Genomic DNA, 12,710 nt, shown 5'->3' on the forward strand with positions numbered 1-12,710 from the left:
TGGACCGCACGGTCTTTCTGTAATTACATAATTTGTTTATTTGTGTGTGAGTGTTAGTCCAAGTTTTAGTTCTGTGGTAGCTGATCAAATAAATGGGTAAAAACTGGATCCGCCATTGTGAAAATCTCCCATTCATCTTTTTAAGTCCAGCAGATTGTGATGTAATTGTGGTGATTGGTGATGGCATGGCAGCGTTTTGCCTCTTTGTCAGTGATTCATCCGTCTGGCTGCGCAGGAGATGGCCGCAGCGTGGAAAGCTGACATGCGGGATCAAACAGCCGCGTTTGTAACCATCTCTTGATTGGTTTGCTCCGGGTATGAAAGGTAAGCTGGTTGCAATTACCAGCCGTTCTGTGCCCAAGATTTCTGATGTAAACAGGCAGAACCACCAGAAATAAACACGGGAACAAAGAGCTCGGGAGGATCCTGTGCCACACAGCTCCGATCCGCCCCTCCTCCACGTGCCGGATCCGAGCTGGGACTTCAAAACTGAAGAGAAACGTACATCAAATGTTCCTTCGTGAGAGTCGGCGTGGAGGAGGATGCGACACTCATTAAGTCAGAGTTTGACCCCGAGCCTGATCGGGCAGGCCATTGCTGGTGGTGATTGGCTGGGGACAGGTTTCCTCTCCGCTTGATGTATCATTCAACAGATGCTGAGTAAAAAACTGGAATTTCTTGATCTACGTCCAGAGAAAGAAGTCATTTTGAAGCTGAATAAATATGCTTTTTTCTAAATGATGTGAAGCAGCCTTTAGGGAAATATGCTCCTCCAACATCAAATGCCCCACATGTTGATAAAGATTGGTGGAATGCGATTGAAGATCCATACCGAACGTCAGTGGGGAGTGTGTGCTCAGAGCTTCATCCAGGCTGAACACCGAGCTTTTACTCAGCGGGGAAAATGATGCTCGTCTGCTTGGTGAGAGCTGGTAGCCAGTCAGGCAGAAAAGATCCTCTCTAATCCTACATACAGCCCGATGGTGCACATGTAGCATGACTATGGAGTGATAAAAGGCAAATGCAATGACTTGAGAGGCCTTAAATTCATTTTCATGTGAGAAATCTATATTGTCTGTAGGAAAAGATCCTTTTTTTTGGCTTTAATGATATGATTTGATGGACTGGAGCAGAGATACTCATTGCGCGGCTACTCAAGCTTTAATTGGCGGCTCGCACGCTCATAGTAGCTTATAACTGTGGAGTCCCCCAGGGGTCAATTCTTGGACCTCTTCTATTTAACTTGTATATGCTCCCTTTGGGTCAGATATTGCAGAACTTTAACATCAATTATCACAGTTATGCAGACGATACACAACTTTATGTGTCTCTGTCACCATGGCGACTGCAGCCCAGCAGACGTACTGTGTCAGTGTCTGGAGGAAGTAAACACCTGGATGAGAGAGAATTTTCTACAATTAAATGAAGACAAAACTGAGATCATTCTGTTTGGTAGCAAAGAGAAGAGGGTCAGCGTTGGTAAATATCTTGAGACTCGGAACCTTACAATCACTGACCAGGTTCGTAACCTCGGAGTGTTGATAGACTCAGATCTGACTTTCAGCAGCCACATCAAAGCTGTCACCAAGGCAGCTTTTTACCACCTCAGAAACATCAACAGAATTAAAGGTTTCCTCTCCCAAACAGACCAGGAGAAACTCATCCATGCATTCATCTCCAGTAGACTCGATTACTGTAACGCTCTTTTAACTGGACTTCCCAAAAAGAGCATTAAACATCTGCAGCTCATCCAGAACGCTGCTGCTAGAGTTTTAACCCGGACTAAGAGATCTGAACACATCACACCAGTTTTAATATCTTTACACTGGCTTCCAGTCAGTCACAGAATAGATTTTAAAAGCCTGCTGATGGTTTACAAATCCCAGAACGGTTTAGGCCCAAAATACATCTGTGATATGTTCAGAGAATATAAACCCAGCAGAGCTCAGAGATCCAAGGACTCAGGTCAGCTGGTTCAGTCCAGAGTCCAGACTAAACATGGAGAAGCAGCATTTAGCTGTTATGCTGCTAACAAGTGGAACAAACTGCCAGTGGAGATTAAACTTTCAGCAAATGTAGACATTTTTAAATCCAGGTTAAAGACATTTCTGTTCTCATGTGTCTATGCATGAAATATCTTTTCACTTATCTAGACTGTTGCCTGTTTTTAAATTCATTTAAATGATTTTATTTGTTTCTTTTTATATTCTTTTATGTATTTTTAATGCTTCTTGCACTCCCTGCTGCAATGCTTTTATTTTATGTAAAGCACTTTGAACTGTTTGTACATGAAATGTGCTATATAAATAAATTTGATTTGATTTGATTTGATTTGATAACAATATGGTAACAATAACAATGTTTTTTTTTCAAATAACACACAGCCAATACTGCACAGTATTAAGTATTTTTATTAAGTTTGCGTTTTTGTAGTATTAAGTATTTTTTATTAAGTATTAATTAAGGCTTAATGGTGTTTCCTAAAGGGGGCACACTGTTAAACCTGGCAACGCAGCCCGCTTAAACCACCTCACACTTTACCGCGGTGCACGCTAGCTCCTTTAGCCGGTTTTTAATTAAAAAAGGGCAAAAAGCAGCACAAAAACCAAACGAAAATCAGCATGAAGACGCCAGAGAGGAGACGAGCAGGCAAACGTCGGGTGTACCGCGAGATGCAGGCACAATGGATCGTTTTTTAATTAAAAAAGGGCAAAAAGTAGCACAAAAACCATGCTCATCCTGAATGTCTCACTATGGCTGTGTTCGAAACCGCATACTTCTCCTACTTCTTCTACTTCTCCTACTAACTTTTTCAGTTAGTAAGCGAGTTTGAGTCAGCGAGAAGTTCCCGGATGCATACTAGATTCTCCTAAATGTTGGGTATGCATCATGAGGTTACTACTCATACTGAAACTACCCAAGATGCAACGTAACGTGACGTCGCCGATCGTCATTTCCTGTCAAAACGGCAGTTTCAAGCTAGCTACAACGAGGGTAGGTTCACTTCCTGTTTTCAAAACAAAAGCACCAATTGTATGGTAATGGCTTTCCCTATGATAAAAGGCAACGGGTATTTTATTTTGTGAAAATAACCGGAAGTGCGTTGCTCACTGCGGCTAGCTTTAGTAGCGCCGAATTCGTGGGAACAAAATTGTAAATAGCCGGTATTTTGTCAGGTTTTCAACACGTTGGGGATCTAAACGACTACTTTCTCACCTGAAAATGTTTCAAATGTTGCTAAAGTTTACAGAGTTTAGAGCTTAAGAGAAATCAGCTTCAGGCCGGCTGATTTCGGCTCGGGCAGGAGCGAAATGCATTGTGGGTAAACGCTCTGCATACTGTCTGATCGATCAGTATGCCGTTTGCAAGTGTGTAGTGTGTAGGATGCGGTTTCGAACACAGCCTATGATTACAACAACAAATTACAAATACAACATGAAGAAAGTCGAGCACATGCACGCCAGCTTCCACTCATCCCAGTATTAAGGTAAATGTGGTCTGAATTGAAAATGTGTTGGCTGTGTTGTTTCTTTTTTGTGGGATGTTTTATATGTAGAAATGCATATTTGCAAAAGGGGACTTTAGCATGTTGTGGTAAAAGTGGTCTTCCCTTGATTTTGCTGCCAATGTGACTCTTGTGTAAAAAATAGTGAGTATCACTGCAGTAGAAGCTTGACTATGTGAAACGCTTGTTTTAAATGTCAGAAATGCAGATTCCCTGCATCTCCCTATCTGTTCCCATTCTCACCTTCCTTTTCTTTTCCCATCCCCTTCCTTCTCAGCCACGTCAGGTTTCGCAGAGAATTGCTGTGGGAGTTCTCCACCTCCCTGTTTGCAGAGACATACCTGCTCGCTAACTTTCAGAGCGAGTGAACTGAGCGGGTTTGATTTCCCAGATGACGCCGCATACGTGCATTCTCACCTGTCATCTGATTCCTGCCTCTCTGGACCCCCACGCCTGCTTGAGGGAGCCCATTTTATTTCCATTAGACCACAACGATACTTTAACATAAACAGAGACGGGGAAATAACATGCTACCTGCACCGAATGTTACCACACTGATGCTATTGAGCCAGAACAGCCGGTTTCTGTAACATAACACATTTACAATTCATTTTATGGGCTGCAAAGTGCAAAGAAATCAATTAAGAGAACATTTTAAATAGGGCTGGGCGAGTTAACTCGTTATTATCGCGATAACTTGTTAATTATTTTACGCCGATAAATATTTTATCGCGCATTAACGCAGGTTTTAAGCACATATTTCAAAAATAATTTTTTATAAAAACTCCTGCATTTACAGCCAAGTTGAATTGTCTTCTCAGCGTAGTAGTTCCAGTCTAAAATATCACTTAAAGGCAAAACACACAACTGATAGCAGCAAGTCATTCAAGGAAACAGACAGTGGAGCGAGGCTTCTACATAAAAACTACAGAAAGATGCTGATGTTAAAAGTGTGTTTGCACAACAAATGTTATGGCACTTTCATTCATATGGCAGCACATTTAAAATAAAACTAAATGCTGAAAGCTATACGCTACTTTTGAATTCATTTTTGGATTTTGTTTTTTGCGTACAAATGCGATTAATCGCGATTAATCGGGGAAATCATGCGATTAATTAGATTAAAAATTGTAATTGTTGCCCAGTCCTAGATATCACTAGTATGATATACAGCTTCATGTCAAAAGAGGCAAACTATCCCTTTAACGCACGATATGAAGCCTGGACACACCATTAACAGATGGACTCTGTAAAATAACGCATGAATTAACAAGACTGGTCCAGAGTGCTTTGAGTGTGTCGGTAATAAACAATAAAACCAACAAACAATCCCAATAAATAGGAAATTAGCCTATCAATTAGTTTTAAAAAATGCAATACTATGATTGATCAATTTAAAAAGAATTATGACGAAAACTGTCTAAATCTGCTGCAGATGCAATAAATATATCATCAACTTCCACCTTAAGAATAAAATCTGAGTGTGATGCAGCTCCAGAAGACCAAATTACATCCCATCATCGTCAAAGAACCAACCAGGTGCAGATCGATGCATATGTGAATCCTTCATTCATCTAATTCAGTTGAATTATTCTGTCATTAGATATTGATCAGGATACTCTGATCTAAGCAGTATGATGACACTTTTATCTTATTTTATCTTATTCGATTTTGTTGGCTTTTATTAAACCAACAAACAATCCCAATAAATAGGAAATTAGCCGATTAATTAGTTAGTTAATTTGGGTACAAATGCGATTAATCGCGATTAATCGGGGAAATCATGTGATTGATTAGATTAAACATTTTAATCGTTGCCCAGCCCTAGTTTTTAGTAAGTTAACTGTGGTGTTCAGTGTGTGTACCTCGCCTCTAAAAGTAGAAAAGGGAAGCAACGGTTGCCTTGAGCATTTCTAATAAGGTCTTCTTGCCAGTGTGTAATTGCTGCCGTCTAACTGGAAGAAGGGAAAAGGGGACTCTGTGGGAAGTGAGACACATTCTTTCAATGACAGCGAGACCTAATTATACGATGCAGCCAATGTGGATGTCAGAAACGGGCAGCAGTAAGGCAGGCGATGGGGAAGAAGACACACAGCACCCAGCATGGATGTGTGAGCGTTCAGGTGACCTGGAAAGACCTGTTTACCTCATTAAAAATGAATCACAAGGTAATAAGGGCCTTGCTCCCATTCTTCCCTCCCAATGTCTGTCCTTCATCCATTATGCAGCAGCGAGGTGGGCTGGTGTGGGTTAAATCCTCGGGGAGGGTCAGCCTGCCTCTTACTCCATGAACTGCTGCTGAGGCCGTCATGAGACAGATAAACAAAGTGCTATTCTGCAGCTGTTTGCAGAACTTTGTGGGGAAAAAAATGGCCAAAATTCAATCAATTTTTATTTATATAGCGCCAAATACAACAAATGTCATCTCAAGGCACATAAATAATAAAGTCCAATTCAAGCCAATTGGAATTCAATTCATTGTAATCATAATTATTTACAAAATAATCCAATTTTTTTCATATAGAGCCAATTCAAAAACAATTTCCCAGCTAAGGAAACCAACAGATTGCACAGAAACTTGTCTTCAGTCCAATAAGGATGAGACTTCAACAAATGGGAATAAAATGGAAGCCAAGTTTCCAAGAATTAAACTGCCACATTTTGTGAAGTGATTTTGATTATTTTGATGCAGATTCTCAAAAGGATTCTTTTTACATCAACACAGGAAGGAAAGGTGACACCTGTGGTGTTAATTCTCACTCGTTCTGCACTTCCCCTCACTTTCCCTACACTTCAGCTACCTTCACCTGGTTGTTTTTGGGTTTTTTGCAGCCTGTAAATTGGTTGTTCAGGCCCAGCTTCTGCTGTTTGTGTAGGTGGGAGTATTTCCAGCCACCTGTGTCCATGTACACTTTTTCTAATTTGCACATAGAGCCTGCAGCTGCAACACCAAAAAACAAACTTAAGATGTAGTTAGATGTGAAAAAGGGTGACGTTTGCATTAAAGCAAAGAAAGCTCAATGGAAACGTTGAGTTTTAAACAGGGACAGACTTCAAATGTCCCTTTAAATTCAATGCTTCTGCATGAAAACAGAGGAAGTTTGATCCGTCTGAAATGTCGGTATCACCATAAAAGATAAACTGAAACTTTGAACATAAGACCCGGACTAAGAGATCTGAACACATCACAGCAGCTTTAAAATCTTTACTCTGGCTTCCAGTCAGTCACAGAATAGATTTTAAAAGCCTGCTGATGGTTTACAATCTGTGATCTGTTCAGAGAATATAAAGCCAGCAGAGCTCTTAGATCCAAGGACTCAGGCCAGCTGGTCCAGTCCAGAGTCCAGACTAAACATGGAGAAGCAGCATTTAGCTGTTATACTACACTGGAAAAAATGCCCCTCCAAAAATAAGTAAAAAAACAACAAATAAAAGACGTTTTTGCTTGAAATAAGCAAAATAAATCTGCCAATGGAACTAGTGAAAATCGGCTTGTCAAGATTTCTTGAAATAAGATGTGATATTTAGGACTTTTGAGTTAAAAGTGATCTTGAAATTAGCTTAAAAACCTCTTCAAATGTAAAAAAAAAAAAGCTTGTTTCATATGATATGTGACTCAAAACAATTTGTTTTCAAGACTTTTTCATTTAACAAGATATTCAAGATGTATTGTCTTCAAACAAGTCCCTATATCTGGCTGAGATAGTACTTGTTAGGCAGTTGTGTCTTATATTAAGTGTAATGAGATATTTTGAAATGAGACAAATATACTTGGTAAGACTTGGATTTTTCCAGTGTTGAATTGTTCTGTACATGAAATGTGCTACAAATAAACTTGAATTGATTTTGATTTGATAAACTGCGATGGAGGCCGTTACTATGGTGATCCGGCTGGGTTAAAGCCACCTCTGTGACAATGAAAAGTCTGGCTTTACATTTAAGGTTACTCATAAGAACATGAGACAGATATCATCTCGCTCTCATCAGGAAGAAACGATTGAAATAAGCTCAGATGCTAAAGGGGGGAAGCTGCTGGTGCAGACCACACACAGCCCCGACTGCTGAGCCCATCCCAACAAATGGCCAGTAAACGTCCTCCACACGGTGTCAGGAGCTCGTACGCGCTCTGTGACCTCCGACCCCGTCACCACGCTCCACCCTGCTTTGTGTTGCTACAGTTGGCTCCGTGTTCCCTCTGCACCCGACAGCTGATGCAGCCACCAAAGATGGCAGCGCACATGTGATGCTTTAACTCTCTGGATCTGTTTAATGCTGCAGCCCGAGTTTTAACCAGAACAAAGAGATCACATCACCCCAGTTCTCAAGTCTTTACACTGAAAAAAGGGACTTTTTGGTGTAGTAAACTCTATTAGAGTAACTGTTACACTGGAAAAAATCTAAATCTTACCAAGTATATTTGTCTCATTGAGTATCTCATTACACTTAATATAAGACACAACTGCCTAACAAGCACCATTTCAGCCAGATATAGGGACTTGTTTGAAGACAATACATCTGGAATATCTTGTTAAATGAAAAAGTCTTGAAAACATCTTGTTTTGAGTCATATTTCACATGAAACAAGCTTTTTTTTTCATTTGAAGAGGTTTTTAAGCTAATTTCAAGATCACTTTTATCTCAAAAGTCCTAAATATCACATCTTATTTCAAGAAATCTTGACAAGCCGATTTTCACTAGTTCCATTGGCATATTTTTTTTGCTTATTTCAAGCAAAAGCGTCTTATATTTGTTGTTTTTCTTACTTATTTTTGGAGGGGCATTTTTTCCAGTGTACGAGCGACTTTCAAGAATCAAGAATCTTTATTGTCATTATGCGGGCATAATGACATTTAGTTCTCTTGGCTTTGGATACACAAAAAGATATAAACCACACAGTATAAAGTTAACTAAATAATACACAAAAGAATAAAAATAGTAAAAGACTTTAACACATAGCAGACTTACTCTTTCTCCTTCATGCAATTATTCATATTCCCCTTTTTTCTTTTAGTTACCAAAGGACCCATTTTTAAAAGCAAACAGAGGTTTTGCAGAACATGTCAAAGCGAGTGAACCATTTGTTCCTGACTTCCTGAGAATTTTATAAAGAGGGACCCGACTGAGTGAAGAGCAGTGACGTTAAACGCTGAGTGTTGGTAGGAATTATGACAGGAACAGTTTGGACCTGGCAGCTGAAAATAGACTGAAAATAGCCGTTCTGTCCATTTTATCTGTCCAACACAAAAGTGAAAAAGACCCTCCTGGGTGAAGTGACCTCAGAGACCTGACCCCACCCGGGGTTACAGGGAGAAGTGAGCCGGGTTACACTCATCCTTCAGCTCCTCGCTCTCTGCAGGGTTACACCAGGCCAACTGAGGGCGGGACATTAACGCACGACATGAAGCCTGGACACACCATTAACAGATGGACTCTGTAAAATAACGCATGAATGAACAAGACTGGTCCAGAGTGCTTTGAGTGTGTCGGTAATAAACAATAAAACAAACAAACAATCACAATAAATAGGAAATTAGCCTATTAATTAAAAAAAATGCAATGCAAAAAACTGTCAAAATCTGCTGCAGATGCAATAAATATATCATCAACTTCCACCTTAAGAATAAAATCTGAGCGTGAGGCACCAAATTACATCCCATCATCGTCAAAGAACCAACCAGGTGCAGATCGATGCATATGTGAACCCTTCATTCATCTAATTCAGTTGAATTATTCTTTCATTAGATATTGATCAGGATACTCGGATCTAAGCAGTATGATGACACTTTTATCTTATTTTATCTTATTCGATTTTGTTGTATTTTATTGCTTTCATTGTTCTTTTACTTGTTTTTGCTTCTTCTTCTCTTTATTTATTACCTGCTGTAAAGCACTTTGGTACACCGTAAGGATTGTCTGTAAAGGGCTGTATAAATAAAATACATTTACATTTACATCTAAATCATCCAGGAATAGATTTCTATGATGAGTTTGAGTGGATCTGACACAGCCTCCCTTTCAGAAACCGACACGTTCTCACGCCATGCAGCAACAGGCCGGCTGCTCGGTGCTCAGAGCGTTTGAGGCCTGCATGACGCACCCTGACACGGGAGCTCAGATTGGCTCAACTGAGAAGGCAGAAATGTCCTCAAATCCTCAGCTCCTGTCATGCTGACTGTACAGCCTTTGAAATGGGGAAGAAAAAAAAAAAAGCCTCCATCTCCCAGAGGTAATTGCAATGAAGTGTGAAGATTTTAAAAATAGCTCTTTGGAGAAAATCAGTAAGGTAGAAGGGATCTGTGAAGGAATCCTGCAGGCCTGCTACAGCAGTGTAGCCCAAACCATGGAGGAAAATGGGGCACTTCTGCTGTTTATTCTGCCGGCTAATTAAAGCACTTATTAATTCAGCCAGGAGTTTATCATGTCCTGTGGGCAGACTTTAAGCCACTTTAAGAGATTTTATTATTTCAGGCTCTGTGTTCAACACCAATTACAAAAACATAAAGACAGAAACCGAAGTATTCGTTCTCAGTAGAGCATATGTTGAAAGTGAGACACGTTCAGTGTCGTGTTCATCACGGCGCAGCATCTGTTCCTCTTTTAACGACAGTCTGCAAACATCTGGGAACTGAGGAGACTCGTTGTTGGACCCCCACATTCGTCTGATATAGGATCTGATCAACAGTCCTGGGTCTTTCTTTGTCTTATTTTGCATTTCATGACTCGTCCGGTCCAGCAGCCGGACTCTCCTGCTGCGAATCTGTTGCTGCTGTTATAACTGCAGTTTGTGGCAGAGCATCATCTTACTGGAATAAGGTCTTACTTTAAAAAGATGTTGTCTGGATGGGACCATATGTTGCTCTGAAACCTGTTCATAGCATTATTGATAGAAACCCCTGTGATGGCCACACCTGCAGCCACACACCGACAGTTTTTCACTCTGAGTTTACACATACTGCAGCACAAATATATGGGCTGTTTATTTTCATTTGACAATATTGAAATGCATTTTAGTTCTAATTGTAGCTTTTGTATGTTTAATTGGTTGTGCTTTCTTTTGCTGGTGCTGTGGGGGGAGTACCTTGGGCTGTGTTCGAAACCGCATACTTCTCCTACTACTCATACTCAAACTAGCATACTAACTCAAAAAGTTAGTAAGCGAGAAGTTCCCGGATGCATACTAGATTCACCGAAATGTTGGGTATGCATCATGAGGTTACTACTCATACTCAAACTACCCAAGATGCAACGTAACGTGACGTCGCCGATCGTCATTTCCTGTCAAAACGGCAGTTTCAAGCTAGCTACAACGAGGGTAGGTTCACTTCCTGTTTTCAAAACAAAAGCACCAATTGTATCGTAATGGCTTTCCCTATGATAAAAGGCAACGGGTATTTTATTTTGTGAAAATAACAGGAAGTGCGTTAGCTCACTGCGGCTAGCTTTAGTAGCGCTGAATTCGTGGGAACAAAATAGTAAATAGCCGGTATTTTGTCAGGTTTTCAACACGTTGGGGATCTAAACGACTACTTTCTCGCCTGAAAATGTTTCAAATGTTGCTAAAGTTTACAAAGTTTAGAGCTTAAGCGAAATCAGCTTCAGGCCGGCTGATTTCGACTTGGGCAGGAGCGAAATGCATTGTGGGTAAACACCCTGCATACTGTCTGATCGAATAAGTATGCAGTATGTAGTATGTAGTATGCGGTTTCGAACACAGCCTTGGACTCTGGCTGGCACACTCAAATCCCAGATTGACTGACTAAATGGCTGATTGGGTCATACTATCTGGAGTTCCATGGGGGGAAGACTATGGAGTCTTCATTCTAATTTTTGCATTAGTTCTCTTTGCTTTTGTGATTTGCTTATTTTGTTAACTTTGTTTAGTTATTAGTCTTTTAAGTTGATTCTTAAGCTAACTGTGTTCAGTTACTTTTGTTAGTTAAATTTGTGAAGATGTTTCCCTTCTCCTCAGTGTGTCACTGTGGTCTGGTCTGATGGTCTTTTTTGAGCTGTTAGTTTGAGGTTATGTTATGTTAAAACCTTGATTTTTGGCCTTGAGTTTAGTTTCTTCATTTGACCCCTTTTAAGGGCCCTGCAACTATTGTTTGAAGTTTGTTATTTTTTGGGGAATATACCCATTTTTCAGTTTCATGCTTGACTGGCTCGGTCCCTCACGCATCCCCATACATGTTTTCAGTGCTCTTCCCTTTAGAAATCGGGGTGCAACTTGCACGAATTCCCCCAAAAATGTTAAACTACAACCTGTCTGACCCCTAAAAAGTGGTTTATCTACGGCTTTTTCTTTACGTTACAGAGCTTTTCCTGCATTAGTCGATGGCACAGTGAACTGTATTCACAGATAACTATATCTGGAAGTGTCCCTGAGTCCATGCATCGATTTTAATGTCTGTTTTTAATGAAGTGCTGCCTGAGGGCCTGAAGACCACGGACACACAATATTGATTTTCCAGCCATGTCCTTTGTGCACAGAGATATCTTTTGGATGATATTATGATGATATTATTAATAACCTACTTATTTAGGATTGATTTGAATACCAATTAGTATTATTTTATCTTATTCGATTTTGCTGTATTTTTATTGCTTCCACTGTTCTTTTATTGTTTTTATTTTGTTTTTACTTCTTCTTCTCTTTATTTATTACCTGCTGTAAAGCACTTTGGTACATCGTAAGGATTGTCTGTAAACGGCTGTAGAAATAAAGTACATTTACATTTACATTTATGCTCGGTAGATGATGGAATATTCAAAGAAAGAACAGCCTCTACCCATCCTCACTTCTGAGGGCCTCTGCCTCTCTTAGGTGCTCCTTTTATACGCATATTAACTTGTCAATTATTTAACGCCGATAAATATTTTATCGCACATTAACGCAGGTTTTATTATTGTAAAAGTCTGTTGGACTTACATGGAGTAATAAAATAAAAATAAATTAGCAGGTAACATCACCGCTACAGGTGCTCCTCGTCCTCGGTCTCTGTGTGAAGCTCACGGAGCTAACCGGCGCTACTTCCTGTTTTACTTGTTTCAACATAAAAGCACATATTTCAAAATAAATTTTAAAAAAAAACTCCTGCATTTACAGCCAAGTTGAATTGTCTTCTCAGCGTAGTAGTTCCAGTCTAAAATATCACTTAAAGGCAAAACACACAACTGATAGCAGCAAGTCATTCAAGGAAACAGACAG

The sequence above is a fragment of the Odontesthes bonariensis genome, chromosome 6 (assembly GCF_027942865.1).
Source record: "Odontesthes bonariensis isolate fOdoBon6 chromosome 6, fOdoBon6.hap1, whole genome shotgun sequence".
Taxonomy (NCBI): Eukaryota; Metazoa; Chordata; class Actinopteri; order Atheriniformes; family Atherinopsidae; genus Odontesthes; species Odontesthes bonariensis.